This window comes from Sus scrofa, chromosome 1, assembly GCF_000003025.6.
Source record: "Sus scrofa isolate TJ Tabasco breed Duroc chromosome 1, Sscrofa11.1, whole genome shotgun sequence".
NCBI classification, from domain to species: Eukaryota; Metazoa; Chordata; class Mammalia; order Artiodactyla; family Suidae; genus Sus; species Sus scrofa.
The window spans coordinates 65487837-65507338 of NC_010443.5; the positions used below are offsets into that span (position 1 = coordinate 65487837).

The 19502-nt window shown below is 39.8% G+C and overlaps 1 long non-coding RNA gene across 2 annotated transcripts in view; it reads right to left on the minus strand.

Annotated features, from left to right (window-relative positions):
• LOC106508906 overlaps positions 1-19502 on the minus strand; it is a 369867-nt gene that overhangs the window by 88456 nt on the left and 261909 nt on the right. The window contains exon 3 of one of the 2 annotated variants that reach the window (XR_002338705.1): positions 848-980. This is a non-coding gene — a long non-coding RNA (uncharacterized LOC106508906). Of the gene's footprint in view, positions 1-586; positions 981-19502 lie in introns of those variants that run through there. The other variant, XR_002338703.1, reaches the window with a different exon arrangement.

A 19502-nucleotide genomic window follows, 5' to 3' on the forward strand; every position in this document is an offset into this window, starting at 1 on the left:
AATTATTATAATTTGTCTTACTGCACCATAGAGGTTGAATTAAGGGGAAAATAATTATAGAACCCCTAGCTAGTTTAAATCTGCTACAAATACCATAAGCAATTATGTCACTTTTAGTTTTAAACCTAGAGAGGTATCCTCTCTAGGTTTAAAACTAGAAGTTTTCTTATACCTAATTCATTGCCACTTCACAACTCTGCCTCTTCATCATCCAACCTTGCTTACACCTTTTCCTAGTTCACCTCCTTGGTTTAACTTGAACAGAAAGCTTGGAAGAGGTGAGGAGTGTGAGAAAAGTGAAGGCTGATATCCCGCTGCTGTGCCACTCTGATGATCAATTAAATAACTGCCAATGCAGGTTAAACATACCACTTTCGGTAAGATTGGCAAAATGTTACACTTGGTGAGAATGAATATAAACTCTTTTTGGAGTTCCCATTGTGGCCTAGCCGTATCGAACTCGACTAGTGTCCATGAGGACATGGGTTCGATCCCTGGCCTTACTCAGTGGGTTAAGGATCCAGCATTGCCGTGAGCTGTGGTGTAGGTCACAGATGCAGCTTGGATCTGGCATTGCTATGGCTGTGGTGTAGGCCACCAGCCACAGCTCAGATTCAAGCCCTAGCCTGGGAACTCCCACATGCCACACATCTGGCGCTAAAGACAAAAACAAAACAAAACAAAAACTTTTCTTAATTAGCAAATTTATCCTAATATTAAGTATCTTCCCAGATTGAGCTCCAGTTATTCAAGGAGCAATTGGAGATGTCAGATTGGAGGAAGTGATTTTAATCCTTTAGTAAGCTCTGCCTGTGCACAGGAAGGCCCTTACAGATGTGTCTCTTACCTTAAAGGGCTGAATGCCATCCCAGCTCAAATTCTTCTTCAGCTCAGCAGCCTAAAATTGCATGGGAAGTTAGGTCTGTTCTCAAAGAACTTCTACCCAATGGTGTTCTGATAAATGGATAACAATCAGCTCTCTGGAAAACAAAAACAAAAAAGCAATAACTCTGATTTGTAGTGTAAGTCAATTCCAAGCTACCAGTGTGTCATGGGGAACAAGCACAAAGCATTAGACCATTCCATACTATTTCCCCCATAGAGACACAGTATATATAAAACCTCAAGCGTACAGATCATAGTAAAATGTAGTAAAATAAGAAGTAATAAGTTTGGGCAGTATCTTTCTTGATGTAACCTATTGAATTTTAAGTTTATATACTTTTATATACTTTTATATCAGTTTGTCATAATGACTGTGTATAACAGAAAGCTTGCCAAATCCTGAAAATTGGAAACAATTGGCCCTTATGAGTTAGTGCAAAGCGGCCCCACACACTACCGCCTCCATCCCATCTCAGCACACAGGCCACACAATTAGCTTCCTGGTTCATTAACATCGATCCAGAGTTATGCTTCATCAAATGGGAAATATTTGTCCTGGCAAGAAGCAAAATAACTTCTTGTTGATCAACTGCTCATAATATAGTTGTGCAGTACTGTCTCCACCTGTACTTTCCATGGTGCATTCTTTTTCCTGGCCATCAAAGGCCCTAGTTGGACCTTTATTTTATTCAACTGCATGGGGGACATGGCCTGTGTCTGCATTCCTTTGTCTAAGAATAGAGATTCTGCACTCACACATAAAGAAGAGGAGAAAGAGAGCTACTATACAATGGTGTGGAGTGCTATGAAATTTTACTGACACGAGTCTGGGAAGACTGCCTGATCTGTATTTGGAACAATGCTATTTTGTTTAATTTGATATATGTGTGGGCTTTTTATTCAAATAGAGTTGAACAGTTTGTTCCAGCGGGGAAAAAAAAGGGCTGCTTGTTACAGGAAGGTTATTTATCGTTCACTATAACACTTGGCATTCTGAAGAAAATTGTGAGGATTCTCCTTTTGGGGGCTGTATGCTGCTGTCCTAGCCTCTGTACAAAGAGATAAAGCAGAAGTTGAAGGAAAAAATCTTCGGAGGCTGACTCAGGGCAGTGTTTTAGATGCCCTCAAATGACGGTGCTTCTCGGCCTTTAAAAATCTTCAGTGACCCATTCCATCACTCATTTTTGCTGCTAATTGGACATTTTAAAGTATGAATTCCCACCGCTTCAAAAGATTCAGTGCCAACATCAATTAACACCTTCTGGGGAAAGAGTACATGGAAGAACCGCTAAAGAAATCTTAGCAGGGTAAGCACAATTGAACTTTGCTATCCCAGGCAATATTTTTATTCAACATTGCTCTAAAATGCTCATATTTACACTGTAATTGCAGCTTTTTTCTTTTGTTTCTTTCCTTGATCTCAACACAACCACTAGCCCATTTGAACTCAATTCAGCTTTAGCTCATTTATAGGCAATTTCAAAAAAAGGTTTACAGCTTACCATATAGGTGACCTTCACTTTAGAAGATACACCTATTCTATAGAACTCATACACCACCAACTCTCTTAAGACGACTGAAAGAAAAAAAAAAAAAAAAAAAAAAAACTCCAATTACATGGAAAGAATGGAACAGCATGTCCTTTACTTTTCTATTCATTCAAAAAGATTCACCCACTGTATTTGGGCACATTCTGCTATATGCCTAAATACTAAAAAATAATCTTGCTTATTCAAAAATTGTAAGTAGATCCTAATACAAGTAAAGCCCAATCAAAATGTTTCCTCAGATTTCCTCTGGTAGTCCGTTAAGGCTGGACTGCCAGTTAGCACTTATGAAGTATCTTATTCTTGTTTGCTTCACACTTTTTGACCTCTTCTCCCAGCCATCCCCAGGCACTCTGAAATGTAAGTGTCTGTGAGCTGAAGGCTGGATGCAACTCTGTGTTTTACTGCCTGAGCCACCATCATCAGTGGCCTTCTTTTGGTCCTCAGGAAACATTTGTCAGATTGAATTGTTTTCTCCTTTCCTCCAGGAGCTCATCCTCTCCTCCACTAAGGCACATATGATGAGTGCAGGTTCAAGCACAGTATCACTCTTGCCGAATAGAAAATTCAACCTTAAAAAACAGAGAATCGCTTCATCAAGCCCCAAAGACCATCTGAGTAACTCACCTGGGGAAGGGGAGGAGGCATTTAAATTAGACCTTGAAGGATGGTTAGAACTTAACTATGCATACACGGTTAAAACTTAAACTACTTAGCATAATTTAGCAGAAGCTATTATTCAATAGAACCTGGGTTGTTTTTTGTTTTTTGTTTTTGCTTTTTTTTTTTTTTGCAGTCAAACTATAGTCCTAAATTATAAGAGCTATAATGCTAAATATAAGCCACACAGCCGCTCTGGGGTCTGTTAATTCTCCCTTCATGGCACATAGACTCTGAAAGCACTTGGGGAGAGAGGTTTCTGGTAGGAGGGGACCTCTGAGCCAAGTCATACAGGTGAAGAAGGAGAAAGAGAGAAAGCATATGAGTGTGGGAAAAGCATGACAAAAGTAGGGGGAATATGAAGACATATTCTAGAAAGAGGTGCAGATTAGCTGGGTAGAAGCAGAGGGGCCATTTTTTATAATAAGTAACAGGATACCATTTATTGAGCAACTACCATGTGCTAGCCATGGTGGTCAGTACTGTAAGTGCCTATTACTATCTTTGAAAAAGCTTGGCAAGGCAAATATTCAGGAGGAAACTGAATATCTGATAATATCCTCCACCCAATGTCAGGCTGGTGGGGATGGAAGGGCCAGAGCTTTAAACATAAGGAGTTTAAACTTAATTTTATAGGGGAGACCCAAAGGAAACAGCTTCTGGGAAGCATGAAACAGAAAAGAAACACAGAGAGATAGGAGTAAAAGATTTATCGTGTGTACATGATGTTAAATGGGTTTATTCTATCCTTAAAATGTGTTGGAAGTCTTGTACATTAAGTGATGATAATGCATTTGACCATTGTCAAGTTAAATATTTTTTTCTCTTCTAACATTATTAATATTTTATTTTTAAATATTAATATATTTAATATATGGCACCTACTAAACCTCCTACCTCATTATACGATTTTTTTTACCTCAACAACTTATAAGGAATTGTAAATAAGACCAATAACGATCTGCCAAAAAAGAAACAAACTGAATAGATTAATTTGGCAGGAACTCTTGCTATATGGCTTTGAAATCCTGTGGAGCCTTCAGGAGCTCTTTGGCCAAGAGGAAGGGCATATGCCAGACAAATGAGACTCTGTTCCAAGAGCAGCTCACAGGAGAGGTCTGAAAAGAGCAGACAAAGGAGGCTGGTGAGAGAAATGGAGGGAACAGCAGGGAACATAAAGATAGGGAAGGTCAGGGCATATGGAACCTGAGAGGAGGCGGTGTAGCTGATGTAATGAAAGAGGGGCCTCTGGAACACGTGGAGCTCCACAGAGGATGTGAGCTTAAAATCCTTTCAATTCTCTGTTTCGTGGGAGAAGGTAACAAATGGGAATGAATGACTGGAGTTAAATGGTTGATCAGGAAACAGTACGGGACCGTGGTCTCAGCCACAGTGACTGCTAAGCCTTTCATCTGTGTATGACAAAGTCTTTCACACAGCAACTCTTATCTAAGATCTTAACAAAAAATTTGCACACATTGCAACCAGCAGTCACCCTCACAACACCGGTAAGGAGTAAGTGAGTAACAGAGACAATCACTATTTATGGTAGGTTCTTATTTACATCACAGGTGTTCTTATATCTCTCCAGGTGTCACCAGGAGAATGCCAGGTTCTGTTCCTTCTGCTCCAGAGCTCTATTCACCAAATGTGAGTTCCTTCTTACAGGAAAGAAGTAGGCCCTATAAAGCTCCAAATATCAATTATGGAGTGCTAGTAACATTATGTAGATCCTTCATCTCACATCCAGGCACCAGAATATATCTTCTCTGTAACATCAGTGAATGGAAAAGATGTATAAAGTTGAGAAAAGTTGCACCAAGTAACTTTACAGGGTCCAGAAATTTTACATCATTTTCCATCTCAATTTCATTGAATTATGAGAAACATTCTTAAAATACATTTGTGTGAAGTTAAATACATGGAAGTTTCTACCAATAGTCCTGCAGGGCAGGGTCAGTGAAAGGAACTGATTAAAATGTTAACCCTTTTGATTGATTCAAGAGTTGATGACACTGTGTCTACACAAATGAGTTCCAAAGTGTGTGGCTAGCCCAATCTATATATTGGATAACAGAACCTATTTCCTAAGTGCAGAGAGCAAAGACTGGCTTTCATTATACATGAATTATCAACATCATTATAGGAATTTTTGCATATACTCTTTTCGGAGGACATGCTTTCCTGAGACCAGCAACTTTTCCTTTTCCCTCCCTTTCCTCCTCCCTCCCCACCTCCCTCCCTTCCTTCCTTCCATCCTTCCTTCCTTTTTTAACTTTCATTCTCTTGCTCTCTCTCTCTCCCTCACTCATCCCTCTTTCTTTTTCTCTGAGAGGAAGAAGCCATATGCACATTATAACAAAAATTCTTCCCCACCTCTGCAATTAGAGTATGATGCCCATTTCTTAGGGACAAGCTGGGCTCACCTCTTTCAATGTGCTTAATTTTTGCAATAACCAGAACGACGCCCACATGCCACTGTGCCACCGTCTGCCAAAGGAAGTCCGAGGTAATTGCCAGTCAGTTTCGCCATAAATAAATCTTGGAAAACAATGAGTCGCGCATGTAAATATTGCCCTTGCTGAGCATATTTATTGCGTGTTGATGTTGATTGTTTAAAAAGGGGTTATGGTTCAATAAATTGAACACCTGAGCTGAGCGCTTGTAGGATGAAATTGAGAGACGGGCAGATCAATTTAGACTCACTTCTACTTTTCGATCTGTTTAATAGATTTTTAAAACGACACTTAGAGCCCCACAGAGGCGGCAGCACTTCACATCCTCCTAGCGTCTCCTTCCTCAGACACACCTCCCTCTGGTCCTCCTTGCACTTGGCCGATCTGACAAGCCTATGAGCAGGAACCCACTGAGCACACGCTTGGCCTCCTGTTCTCTGCTGAACCAGGCTCATTTATTCAGCTGGTATTGCGAGTTTGGGGGCACGACAGTACATCTGACCCCTTTGGGGTAAAATTTGATCTGGCATTTCATTTCAAGGGCTCAGCCACCGGTCTGTCAAATCTTCATTTTGCGGGTGCCCACTAGAACTGCTGACGCTTGCCTCTAACTCCCTCTGCTTCCATCTTTCACTGGCAATAAACATGTCACCCTGCTGAGGTGAAACACAATCTGGAATTAAATTTACTGCATATAAAATATAGTGCCCTCTTTATTGGTTCAAATACTTGTCACTCATAATTTATTTGCCAGTGTATGGCCTTCATGCAGAGAGAACACTGCCATCAACGAGGAGGGGGCACGGATGTTCATTTTTGCTGGGATCTTTTTCACTTTTCATTCTTTGCCATCCCAGGTCCTCAAATCCCACTTACCCACTTGGGCTAATCTGTTTTCCATGAAGCACCTCCAATAAAACTGGAGCCCTTCACCCAAGTGTGGCAAGCGTTTCCCTGAAAACCCTGGCGTCGGGCTTCTTGGCTGAGCGGCTGGCTGTGTGTTTGCTAGGAAGTGGTGAGCAGGGCACCTAGTAATGCTCTCCAGCGGGCAAAACCGAAATACAACCGAAATACAAATGTGCAGGGGCTGGAGCAGGGCGGCGCGGAGGGGGGAGAGGGGGTGGATTTCGCCCTCGTCAGTTTCAGTCTCCCACTTTCCATGCTTTCCCTTCTGGCACTCAACTTTTTCATGATTTATTCCAAATACTGTCGATCAGCTTTCACTAATACAGTTCTTGTATGAAGCACCTCTCTAATCTCTTCAAACACAGATGTGGAAGCACGGCTTAGAGCATGGAGGCCAACAAAAGCCCTCTGCCTGTACCAGTGATTAGCTTTGATTGACACAGAACCCTTCTGCTTTCCTAGGCATCCTCTAACACCCATAAATGATTGTTTTAAAATGAGAAGCACAGGCTATGGTGGGCACCAGCTTTAGCGAATTTGCTGTGCAACGGTATTAGCCAATAACTCACGAACTACAAAAAACTAGATACTAGATGTTGGGTTTCCTCCTCCCCATCACTAATTCTTTTTCTCTGTTTTAGGTCTGTTTCCTTATTTAAAATAATAATAATAAAATAAAACGATTTAACACATTTCTCCTATAGAATTGTTGAAAGGTATATAGGTGCCTATTTTATCTTAACTGCTGCTTTCAACATCATATGGTCCCAGATTTTTTAAAATTTACAACCATAAATATGATGGGGATTTATTTTTGAATTATTTTAAAATATTTTAAATACATTGAATTTAACCCTCAATTAATATTAAGGTTCACCAGAAATGCGTAGATGTCAGGGACACAAACCTAGATTCCCACAGACTACACAAATTACTTAGAATTTATCAGTTGCAAGGAAAGATACTATGTTTTGATTTATATTAACTCTGTCATCTCATCTCATTCTGGGTAGTGAGGGCCTGGGAAACTTCCCAACTTGCTCTGGTTGTTCTGTGCTATCTCCCAAGGTGACAATAGGTGAGTCATTCTTCTTGGTAGGAAAAAATGTTTTCTGCAGCTAGAAGCACTCTGGATTTTCCTGGTAATCCCCAGATGCCTCAAGGATGGTTCTGAGAGTTTGGTCAATTCTTAAGAGACCTCCCCAGATTGTCTCAGATCTCAAATACCTGGTTGTAAAGTTTCCCACTTTGAAAGATGTCATTTCTGCCTTCCCACCCACAGAAGGCATAGTCGCTTTTGACTGGCTGTGGATGCGAAACGCCTCTCTCTGGCTGCTTTTTCTGAGCAGTAGCATAAGTGAAGAGAGGGATTTAGAATAGGAATTCTTGCTCCAATCCGCTACGAAATGCCTAATTTTATTTGCATCTGCACACATATGCAGTTAGATGTTTTATTCATTACTTACACACTTACTTCCAAAAGAAACTTGTGAAAAGCAAAAGAAAAATCATGCTATCTTTTAGTTTTCATTTTAAGATTTCAAAATAGTCTGTTAAGTTTAATATTGACTTCCAAATGTTTCCCAAAACATTTTTTAAATTAGTTATATATGAAGAAGCTCAGTAAATAAAAAGACCACAGTGATGTCTTAGAAAGTATCTCGCCTAAGTGGTTTTAGGATTTTAGAATCAGAGTGGAAAATTCATCTCATCTGTACTTTTCATTTTAAGGCAGAGGAAACTCAGATTCAGAGAGTTGTAGTGACTTACTCAGGATCAGCCATTTGGTGCATGGAAAAGTAAATAATAAAATCCAGTGTTTGTCTCTATTTCCTTTCCATTAAGAATGTTTTAAAGTCTGAAGTCTCAGTTATTATTGCAAACAATTCAATGGATATTGAGAGTATTGTGCTTGACAAAAGGCTACTGCTGCCACATGCAAAGGCCCACAACGATCTCGTTGTGGTTACTTCTTCACAGATGGACAAGATGAGGCTCAGAGAGAAAAAAATGACTGACCGGGATTCACACGAAGTCTACGTGCCAGAGCCCAGTTTTGAACTAGTGTACTGACTCACATCTAGGACTCTGTGAATGGCACAAGCCCCCAAAAAGGAAAGCCACACCCATATCAAAGAAGGAGCAATGTGAAGTCAAATTACACCAAGGGGGAATCTATCGTCGTCTTCGTTCATTCTCTGATTGTCCCATCTCCATGTCAGGTCTTCCTTTGTTTTCTTTTAACCGTTTGTCAAGTGAGTGTCTGTACATTATTATTTGAATTTTCTGATGATTTTTGACATCCACGAGAGCAACAGCAACAAAACTTAAAGTTATATTTTCTATTATCATTTTAAAATTTCAGTAGGTAATTTAAAATGTCAGATTATCCCTTATGTGAGATTATGGGATCAGTGAAATAATCAGCTATTCACAGCACTTGTCACAATGACTCTTTTCAAATGATATTGCAAACATTTGCTTATGGTTTGGAGTATTTTTATTGTATTTTATTTCTTTTGCTTTTACTTACAGTTTTACTTTACAGTTTTATTGAAATGTAAAATCTACTACATAAGCAGCAATAAAATCAAATGTGAAAATACACATCTTTGAGTTTTTGTTATGTGATTGTATCTGAGTATATTATTCCCAGTTGGCTATAATGAGAACAATCCTATATGTACTAGTCCAACTTCTATTTGAAGCATAAAATATACTATAGTGCAAAATCTATTAAATGTGTTCTTTAAAAGGACTATTATTTCCCTTACTACTGTACATGAAATACATTTATGTCCCTAAACTTGGAAACACTTTAGACCAGAGCAAAGAGTGGAAGTTTCAGAATGGCCAGCAGATGTGTGTTGGATAAATGCATTTGCGTGAATGGCGTAGCCTGGGGAGGGCAAAAAGAGGGCAAAAAGCTACAAGCTGCTGACCAAGCCCTAGGGAATTCTAGCATTTAAGGAATGAGATGAGAAAGAGGACAGCATGGTGGAGATGGAACTAAAGACTTTAGCGGAAATAAAAGGAGGGAGGGTGTTTTAAGTGAAGGGAGATGGCAAATATAGCACTGAGGGTGAACATGACAAGAACGTATTGGCCTTTGACTTGGTAATATTGAAGGTCATCTTGAAAAATACCAGAGGCAGAGTTCCCATTGTGGCTCAGTGGAAACAAATCTGACTAGTATCCATGAGGACGCAGGTTCGATCCCTGGCCTTGCTCACTGGGTTTAGGATACAGTGTTGCTGTGAGCTGTGGTGTAGTCACAGATGTGGCTCAGATCTTGTGTTGCTGTGGCTGTGGTATAGGCTGGCAGCTACAGCTCCGATTAGACCCCTAGCCTGGGAACCTCTATATGCCACGGGTATAGCCACAAAAAGAAAAAAAAAAAAAAAAAAAAAACGGAGGCTTTCAGTGAAACTGGGAAGCTGGTATTCAGTCAACAGGGAGTTAAGGAGTGAATGAAAACTGATGAGTGGAGTAAGTGTGGACATCCTTGGCTGGATAAATATTAAATAAATAAAATAAAGCTAGGATGGGACACATGATCAAAGGTAGGTTAAATATTTGAAAATGTTTTAGAAGAAAAATAATTTCTCTGAATAACAAAGTAATATATGGTAACTGTGGAAAGTTTGGAGGCTATGAAAAAGGGTAAAAAATAAAATCAAAGTAATCCCCAATCCCATGACTAAGGGATTACTACAGTAAAGCTTTAGACTATTTGCTTCCAGACTTTGTTCTATGCAATTATTATTATGAAATTGAGTTCATTCTCCATAAACAGTTCTGAACCATTTCTTTGCATATATACATCAGTGACTATTCAAGAATGAGTGAATTTAGTGTATATTTTTAGCTTTAGTGGAAAGACACCTCTAGGGGAGGGATCACTGAAGGTAGAAGGAAGACATAAAGCACTGGATAAATGTCCCAGAGGTGAAGGGAAGTACAAAATTAGGGACATAGAAAGAAGGGAATAAGAAATGTGCCAAAATAGGCACATTTGTGGAGGCCAGGAATGAGAGGCTGAATGAGTTTGTGCACCTTTTTTTTTTTTTTTGCTTTTTAGGGCTGCATCCATGGCATATGGAGGTTCCCAGGCTAGGAGTCTAATCAGAGCTGTAGCTGCTGCCCTATACCACAGCCACAGCAACGCAGGATCCAAGCCGTGTCTGTGACCTACACTACAACTCACAGCAACGCCAGATCCTTAACCCACTGAACATGTCCAGGGATCGAACCTGCATCCTCATGGATGCTAGTCAGATTCATTAACTGCTGAGCCACAATGGGAACTCTGAGTTTGTGCACTTTTTAAAGGCTAAGAGCAAAAACACTCATGTTTAACCAAAGATCTTAACTATGAACAAGTAAGCACACTGCCAGAACACAGGGCCAAACTGAGTCTGAAAACCAGGGATTGTAATGTGAGCAGCTGCATGGTGGTTGCATTCCTTCCAGCTGCTCTCAGAAGACTGGGTAGGAGAAGAGACTGAAGTACTGAAGAATTCTGCTTTACACAGAGGTGGAATGCTAAAGATGTAAAATACCAAAAGTTCTAAAAACAGAGATAGGTGTTTCCATTGTGGCTTGGTTAAGAACCCAACTAGCATACATGAGAATACAGGTTCCATCCCTGGCCTTGCTCAGTGAGTTAAGGATCTGGCATTGCTGCAAGCTGGGGTGTAGGTTGCAAATGCGGCTCAGATCTGGTGTTGCTGTGACTGTGATGCAGGCATGCAGCTGCAGCTCCCATTCAACCCCTAGCCTGGGAACTGTCATATACCTAAAAAGAAAAAAAAAATTAAAAAGAAAAAAAATCAAGAACAGGAGTTCCCCTCGTGGCGCAGTGGTTAACGAATCCGACTAGGAACCACGAGGTGGCGGGTTCGGTCCCTGCCCTTGCTCAGTGGGTTAACGATCCGGCGTTGCCGTGAGCTGTGGTGTAGGTTGCAGACGCGGCTCCCCCGCGTTGCTGTGGCTCTGGTGTAGGCCGGTGGCTACAGCTCCGATTCAACCCCTAGCCTGGGAACCTCCATATGCCGCGAGAGCGGCCCAAAGAAATAGCAAAAAGACAAAAAAAAAAAAAAAAAGAATAAAATAAATGATCAACAAGGACTCTAGGATACCTAGAGAAGCAATGGAAAGAAAATAGAGGGCTCAAAGGCTAGGAAATTTCTATGAGGTTGAAGAAATCTTGTAGCAGGGGTAGGAGATAAAAGAATGGGGATTATGGTCAGAGTGAGATGTTGGGTTAAAAGTCTCTGCTGAGGAATAAAAGTGGGTGGTAGCAAGGTCCAAGTATGGCTGTGGAGGTGGAAGTCTGAAGAAAAGAAACGATCAAAAGGTACAGGAATCAACACCAAGAGTAAGCCCTTATATGAACTATGAGCTTTGGGTGATAATGACATGTCAATGTAAGTTCATCAGTTGCAACAAATTTACCATTCTGATGGGGAATGTTGATAACTGGGGAGGCTATGTGTATGTGGGGTAGAAAGTATCTTAGTCAACTCTGTACTTCCTCTCAATTTTGCTGAGAACTTAAAGTTGCTCTAAAATAAAGTCTTAAGAAAAAGATACTGAAGAAAGGGAAATAAAATGTTAGAGTTTTTAGGTATTGGAAGTCATGGGCTTGGACACTGAAATCACCCATGTTGGTGGCACATCATGGGAAACAAAGGAAAACTGTGGGGGTGGGGAGGTCAGTGAACATGGGCATGGTTAGATGATATTGAAAACGAAGGCAGTCGAGTGAAATGGCACCAAACTTAGGAAAATTAGATTTTTTTATGACTTGGAAGTTGCCTCAGGACCCAGGTGAAAGCACCCAACTGCCTTATCCATGGAAGATTCTATTCAAGCTCCCCAATAGGCAGTAGCCTAGATAAAAACTGAAGCTTCATTCTATCCAAATAAAAAAGTAGTCAGTGGAGAAGGTAATGCTACAAGTAGTTTGCTTTTCATGGAACAGAGAATCTAGAGGTAAAGCAGAAAGCAGTAGCAGGAGAGGAGAGAAGAAAGGCTAAGTCAGGTGACTGAAGAACAGAGTGATAGAGGAATGACAGGACACAGTTACCAGAGGGCTTACATTTTTGGGTAGCATCTAAAGATAACTGGGATGTGGGTCATGGGGAACTAGAATGGTCTCCAGACTCCAAAAGCATAACTTTCAGTTATTCAGTTAGACACATGGGAGCCTCCATTTCCCATTCCTAGCCCAGTGTAAGTTACCAATAAATGTCAAGTGAATGACTGAATGACTGAATTAATTTTAGAATTGAAATGATAATGAAACAGCTAAGTGAAGATTACATACCAAAGACTACTGGCAGTGTAAAATGAGGGGTCCAAAGGGGGATTCTCTTCGAGGAGGGAGATCTTGTTCTTTCAAGAGTAAAGGAGTGAATGAATGATGGCTTTGTCCTGTAATTTTAATCTTCGTCACTTTACTATGAGCTATTTCTGATGTGTCAAGCTCTCCTTCCTTCAATCTTTTCAATATGTATGTTTCTTCCATTCAATTTCATTATCTTTCCCCCTTACTTATGTATCAAATAACTTTTCCTTATCCCTCTTCCCCTCATTTTTTTTTTTTTTTTGGTAACTCTGATGAAGCAGATCTGAACTTGACCACAAGGAATAGGGATTATTTTATGCCTAAAATCAGCCTAACAATGTAGATGAGATAAATCACATTTAGGGCAATATCCTGCCTCCCACAAGAGTGTTTCTGTTTCATTTATTTATTTATTTATTTTTTAGAGCTGCACCTGCGGCATTGGAAGTTCCTAGGCTAGGGGTTGAATTGGAGCTGTAGCTGCCAGCCACAGCCACAGCAATGCCAGATCCAAGCCATGTCTGCAACCTACACCAAAACTCATGGCAATGCCAGATCCTTAACCCACTGAGCAAAGCTAGGGATTGAACTTGCATCCTAATGGATACTAGTCAGGTTCGTTACCACTGAGCCACAACAGGAACTCCTCATTTTATAACATCTTTGTAACAGGTGTGCCATTTCAGAAAGGGGTTATTTTCTTTGTATATACTCTGTGCAGCAATGGAAAAAATTACTATTTATATAACTCTTAAATTTAAAAAAAGATGCTGTTCATTTATAATTATTATGGTCTAGTACAAAGAAGGGTTGAAGGTTGGGGAAAAAAAAATCTCTTCCAAAAGCTTTTCTGTTTAATTCGAGCACCACTCCAGCATAATTTCTTGTCTTTTCCCACTATCTTCTTCCCTCTTATGCATGTGCCTAAACTCTCCATCAGTCTTTGTAAGGAATAATTTTCTTTCTCCCTCTCTCTTTTTCTTTTCTTTCTTTTTTTTCAAGCAGCACATTGTCAGTGTATTACATCCTCACATTCAGACTGCTTAACCTGAATAAAGGGTGTCTTATTCTAAAAGCGAGTACCAGCCGTAGAAGATATGTCTTTCTCAGTGGCTAGTCAGACTATTTACTTAAAGATGATGAATTTATCCTGGCAAGGATACCAAAGGTATATCAGAATTAGGGGCTTTCTATCATTGAAGTTTACCAACATCCCAAGAAAGAGTTGACATGATCGAAAGCATTTTCACTGTATTTGCAGCCAATATACAGTAGATGGTACTGGCTAGACAGTTTATACATAGAGGCATTGTCATCTATAAGGAAGGAAACAATGTGCAGTCCATGTGTAGAGTCTACAAATGACAGACTATAATCGTCCTTTTGCAGCCTTTTTAATATCTGTTGTCAGGCTCTTCTGAGAGACTTCTAATAGGGTCTTGGCAAGATGCCACAGGCAAGCACTCCCACTGCAGTTGATTCATAAATGCCTTTGGGGTTGCATTACAAATCCAGTAACCCCTGAGGTTTGGCGGGAAGGTCTGCCAAGGTTCAGCCGGGATTGCCTATTAGCCCATTGAACTCCCCTGAGCCTCAGAGACTCAAAAGTGAGTTTCATCCAAGGAACTTGGGGAGGAGAGATGCAGTATTATTGTCTCTGCTGGACAGGTAGGTTATATATACTCCATCCCAGAGAGAATGTTTTAAGGAGAGAAAGCAGCACAACTGCCTCTTTCTTCCTGTTGCTGTAGTGCAGTAAGCTAAATTTTTAACTTAAATGACAAATCAAATGATTGAAAGGAGCAAGGTCTTTATGACTTGAATATGTATATAGCAAGGATGCCCATGACCTACATAGAATGAGTACTTGGTGTCCCTTTTCCCATTATTCTTCTACTTCGATGTGTGTGTGTGTGTAAGGTTCACCTGTGAAGGAGCAATGCCTATTTTGTTTGCTATGTGTTCTCAGAGACTAGAATTTGGACAGCTACATATACAGTAATAATTGTGAAATGAATGACTGTATGATCCACTATCTGAAAGCAGAAATTGATGTAAGAGCAGGCTCCTGGGAAGGTGCCCAGGTTGCCAGTATACAGAGATGCTAAAACATCATTGAGATGAGATGAATCAAATTCAATGGTCGGAAGCCTTCTCAGAGACAGGAGTCAATGTGGTGAAGGGCCGAATGCCCCCTCTAAAGAGGCAGGCACAAAGAATAGCAGGGAGCCACCAAGGATGTGGGTTTGGTTACCTTCAGGGAAACTTGGTAAAGTAGAAAATAAAATGTGGGACAAGAGCAGAATGACTCTGTGCAGTGGTGGACAGGCTGACCCTTCACACCAACTGCCCTGCTTCATCACTGCCTCAGTGCAGAGTTCACTCTCTCTCTAAATAAGTGGTAAAATTTCAACCATTTCGTGCTTGAGGTGAAAAAGAGGAGAAACTTAGCTCCAGTTTCCTCTTGTAGCATTGCATTCTACCCTAATAGTTCTATTTTTGAAGCAAGGTTGATACAGCTGTCTATTTTCCTTTATATTTGCAAGATGTCCATTCACTATAATCATATTTATCCTAACTTCATAGAACACTTTTCAATCCTCTCATAATCTTCCTCCCACCTTCTGCTTTCCTGACTTGTGGTTAACTTTGCCTGCTTCCCCTTAACTTCTCTCCATTCTACTTGCCACCATTTACTAAAGACCTTGAAACAATCACTTAACTCCTCTGAGGGTCACATTTCTTAAATGTAACATTAGATTAATAACTATTTTATTAATCTAATGTTAAACCGATGATCTAATGATGTAGAAAATAGCATGATAGTGCCTGGCTCCTATTAGGAGCTCAGTAAATGGAAGTTAGGGATAATGAGGAGGAAGAGGAGGAGGATGTAGAAGATGAGATGTCCCTATAATGTAATGAATTTGTGTTCACAAAATTCACAAGAAACACAGGTGGCACAACAGTCTAGACCAGTGCAACCATCCTGGGTATGTACTTGGTGTGATAAGTATGTCATGTCTTATTGGATTTGGCAAAGTTTCACAATAAGAAGTCACCCTTTATGGAGGTAGCCATAAAGCTCATCTGATAGCCCTAACAAGGGTTCCATCACCCTCACTGAGACTTCTGGAATGCTAGGGCATCTAGGAATTGCCTTTTTTTTTTTTTTTTTTTTTTTGTCCTTTTGTCTTTTGGGGCCACACTGGCGGCACATGGAGGTTCCTAGGCTAGGAGTCAAATTGGAGCTGTAGTCACCGGCCTACTCCAGAGCCACAGCAACGCAGGATCTGAGCTGCATCTGTGACCTACACCACAGCTCGCAGCAATGCCAGATCCTTAACCCACTAAGCGAGGCCAGGGATGGAACCCATGTCCTCATGGATGCTAGGTGGGTTCGTTAAACACTGAGCCACGATAGGAACTCTGAGAATTACCTTTAAAACATTGCTGCTTTTTACTGCCTTAAAAATCTTTCTTATTTTATTTTTTAATTTTTTGCTATTGGGAGAAATGGATATATAAAAAATAAAACATGGATTGATTCAAAAAATCATTGCTCTGCACACAATGTTGCATTCTTTTTTCTGTGGAGTTGGAGGACATTGATCAGATTTTGCAATTTCATTAAAAACATGCTGTCAGTTTTTACAAAAAAAGAAATAAATCTTTAAAAGAGATGATTGCTTAATTAATCATAGGATAAAGAGAGATTGATGTTAAGAGCTGTTTTCCAGATTAAGAAAAGTAGAACAGGCACTGGCTGCCTCAGAGAACTGGAGTTATTTACTTTCAAATGAAGCATTTACTGAGATAAGTTAATTCTTCCTTTTGGTAGTATTCCATTCATCTGGATGAATTGGATTCAATATTCCATAACTACTTAGTAAGGTGAGTTACTGTCATGTAAAGTTTCACACTTCTCAGTTATTGACTCAATTCCACTCTTAGATGAATTATTTAATTTTGGGGTACGATTTCAACAGGTATTGTATTTTTATATTCCTTTTCTATTAGTTCATTGTTAGTATACGGAAATGCAAGAGATTTCTGAATGTTAATCTTGTATCCTGATACTTTGCTAAGTTCGTTGATCAGTTTAAGGAGTTTTTGTGTGGAGTAGTTTTTGTTTAATTTCTATAAATAAAGTATCATGTCATCTGCATACAGTGACAATTTTACCTCTTCTCTTCCAATTTGGATACCTTTTATTTCTTTTGTTTGTCTGATTGCTGTGGCTAGGACTTCCAATACTATGTTGAATAAAAGTGGTGAGAGTGGGTATCTTTGTCTTGTTCCAGATTTTAGTGGGAAGGCTTTCAGCTTTTCTCCACTGAGTATTATATTGGCTGTGGGTTTGTCATAAATGGCTTTTATTATGTTAAATTATGTTCCCTCTATATCCACTTGGTAAGAGTTTTTATCATGAATGGATGTGGGACTTTGTCAAATGCTTTTTCTGCATCTATTGAGATGATCATGTGGTTTTTGACTTTTCTTTTGTTAATGTGGTGTATGACGTTGATTGATTTGCATATGTTGAACCATCCTTGTGAACCTAGGATGAATCCCACTTGGTCATGGTGTATGATCTTTTTTATATGTTGTTGGATTCAGTTGGCTCTAAAATTTTGTTGAGAATTTTTGCATCTATATTCATCAAAGATATTGGCCTATAATATTCTTTTTTGGTAGTATCCTTGTCTGGTTTTGGTATTAGGGTGATGGTGGCTTCATAGAATGTCTTTGGGAGTGCTCCTTCTTCTACCTTTTGGAAACATTTAAAGAAGAGGGTATAATTCTTCTTTGTATGTCAGGTAGAATTCACCTGTGAAGCCATCTGGTCCTGGACTTTTGTTTGTAGGAAGTGTTTCTTTTTTTTTTTTTTTTTTTGTCTTTTTGTCTTTTCTAGGGCCACTCCTGCAGCATATGGAGATTCCCAGGCTAGGGGTCTAATCAGAGCCGTAGCCACTGGCCTACGCCAGAGCCACAGCAACGTGGGATTCGAGCCGCGTCTGCAACCTACACCACAGCTCATGGCGATGCTGGAGTCTCAACCCACTGAGCAAGGCCAGGGATCGAACCCCAACCTCATAGTTCCTAGTCGGATTCGCCAACTACTGAGCCACAATGGGAACTCCAGGGAGTGTTTCTATTACATATTCAATTTCATTTCTAGTGATCTGTCTGTTCAATTGATCTGATTTCAATTTGTATAGTTCCCAAGGGATTTATTCAGCCCACCCTCTGTGTGCTAAACTGGCACCAGGAGCTTTTCCTCTTTTGTGTAAATAATGAAGACTGAGGTGCAAATACGGTACAGGCAAACCTCAGAGATAGTTGGGTTCAATCCCAGACTACCACAATAAAGTGAATATTTCAGTAGAGCAAGTCACATGGATTTTTTGGTTTCCCAGTGCATATAAAAGTTATATTTACACTATATTATTGTCTACTGTGTGCAATAGTATTATGTCTAAAAAACAATGCATACCTTAATTTAAAAATAGTAATTTACTGCTAAAAAATGCTAACCATCATCTGAGCCTTTGGTGAGTTATAATCGTTTTGCTGGTGGAGGGTCTTGCCTCGGTGTTGATGGCTGCTGACTGATTAGGGTGGTGGTTGCTGAAGGTCGAGGTGACTGTGGCAATTTCTTAAAATAAGACAAGAATGAAGTGTGTCACATTGATTGATCCCTTCCTTTCACAAAAGATTTCTCTGCAACATGTGATATTGTTTGATAGCATTTTGCTCACAGTAGAACGTATTTAAAAATTGAAGCCAATCCTCTAAAACCCTGCACCTGCTTTATCAACTAAGTTTATGTAATATTCTAAATCCTCTGTCCCTCTGTTGTCATTTCAACAATCTTCACAGCATCTTCAGCAGGAGTATATAACATCTCAAGAAACCACTTTCTTTATTCATCTGTAGGAAACACTCCTCATCCATTAAAGTTTGACCCTGAGATTGCAGCAATTCAGACACATCCTCAGTCTCTGCTTCTAATTCTAGTTCTCTTGCTATTTCCACCACATCTGCAGTTACTTCATCCACTGAAGTTTGAACATCTCAAAGTCATTCTTGAGGGCTGGAATCTACTTCTTCCAAACTCTTGTTTGTGTTGATATTGGACCTCTTCCTATGGATCATAAATGTTCTCCATGGCATCTAGAATGGTTCTGGAGGTTTTCAATTTACAATTTCCATACCCATCAGAGGAATCACTGAAGCTATATCCATACAAAATGTATTCCTTGAGTAATAAAACTGGAAAGCCAAAATGACTCCCTGATCCAGGGCCTGCAGAATGGCTGTTTCATTAGCAGGCATGAAAACATTAATCTTGCCGTACACCTCCAACAGAGCCCTGGGTAACCACAGCATGGAACAAATTTTTTTTCTGAGCAATAAGTCTCCATGGTGGGCTAAAAACATTCAGTAAACCATGCTGTAAACAGATGTGATGTCATTCAGTCATCTAGGTTTGTTGTTAATATACTAGCACAGGAAGGGTAATTTATCATAATTCTTAAGGACTCCAGGATTTCCAGAATGGCAAATGACCATTGGCTACAATTTTGAGTCACTAGCTATATTAGCCCTTAGCAAGAAAGTCATCCATCCTTTGAAGTTATTTTTATTTTAATTTTTTTATTTTTTTTGGTCTTTTTGTCTTTTATTGCTGCG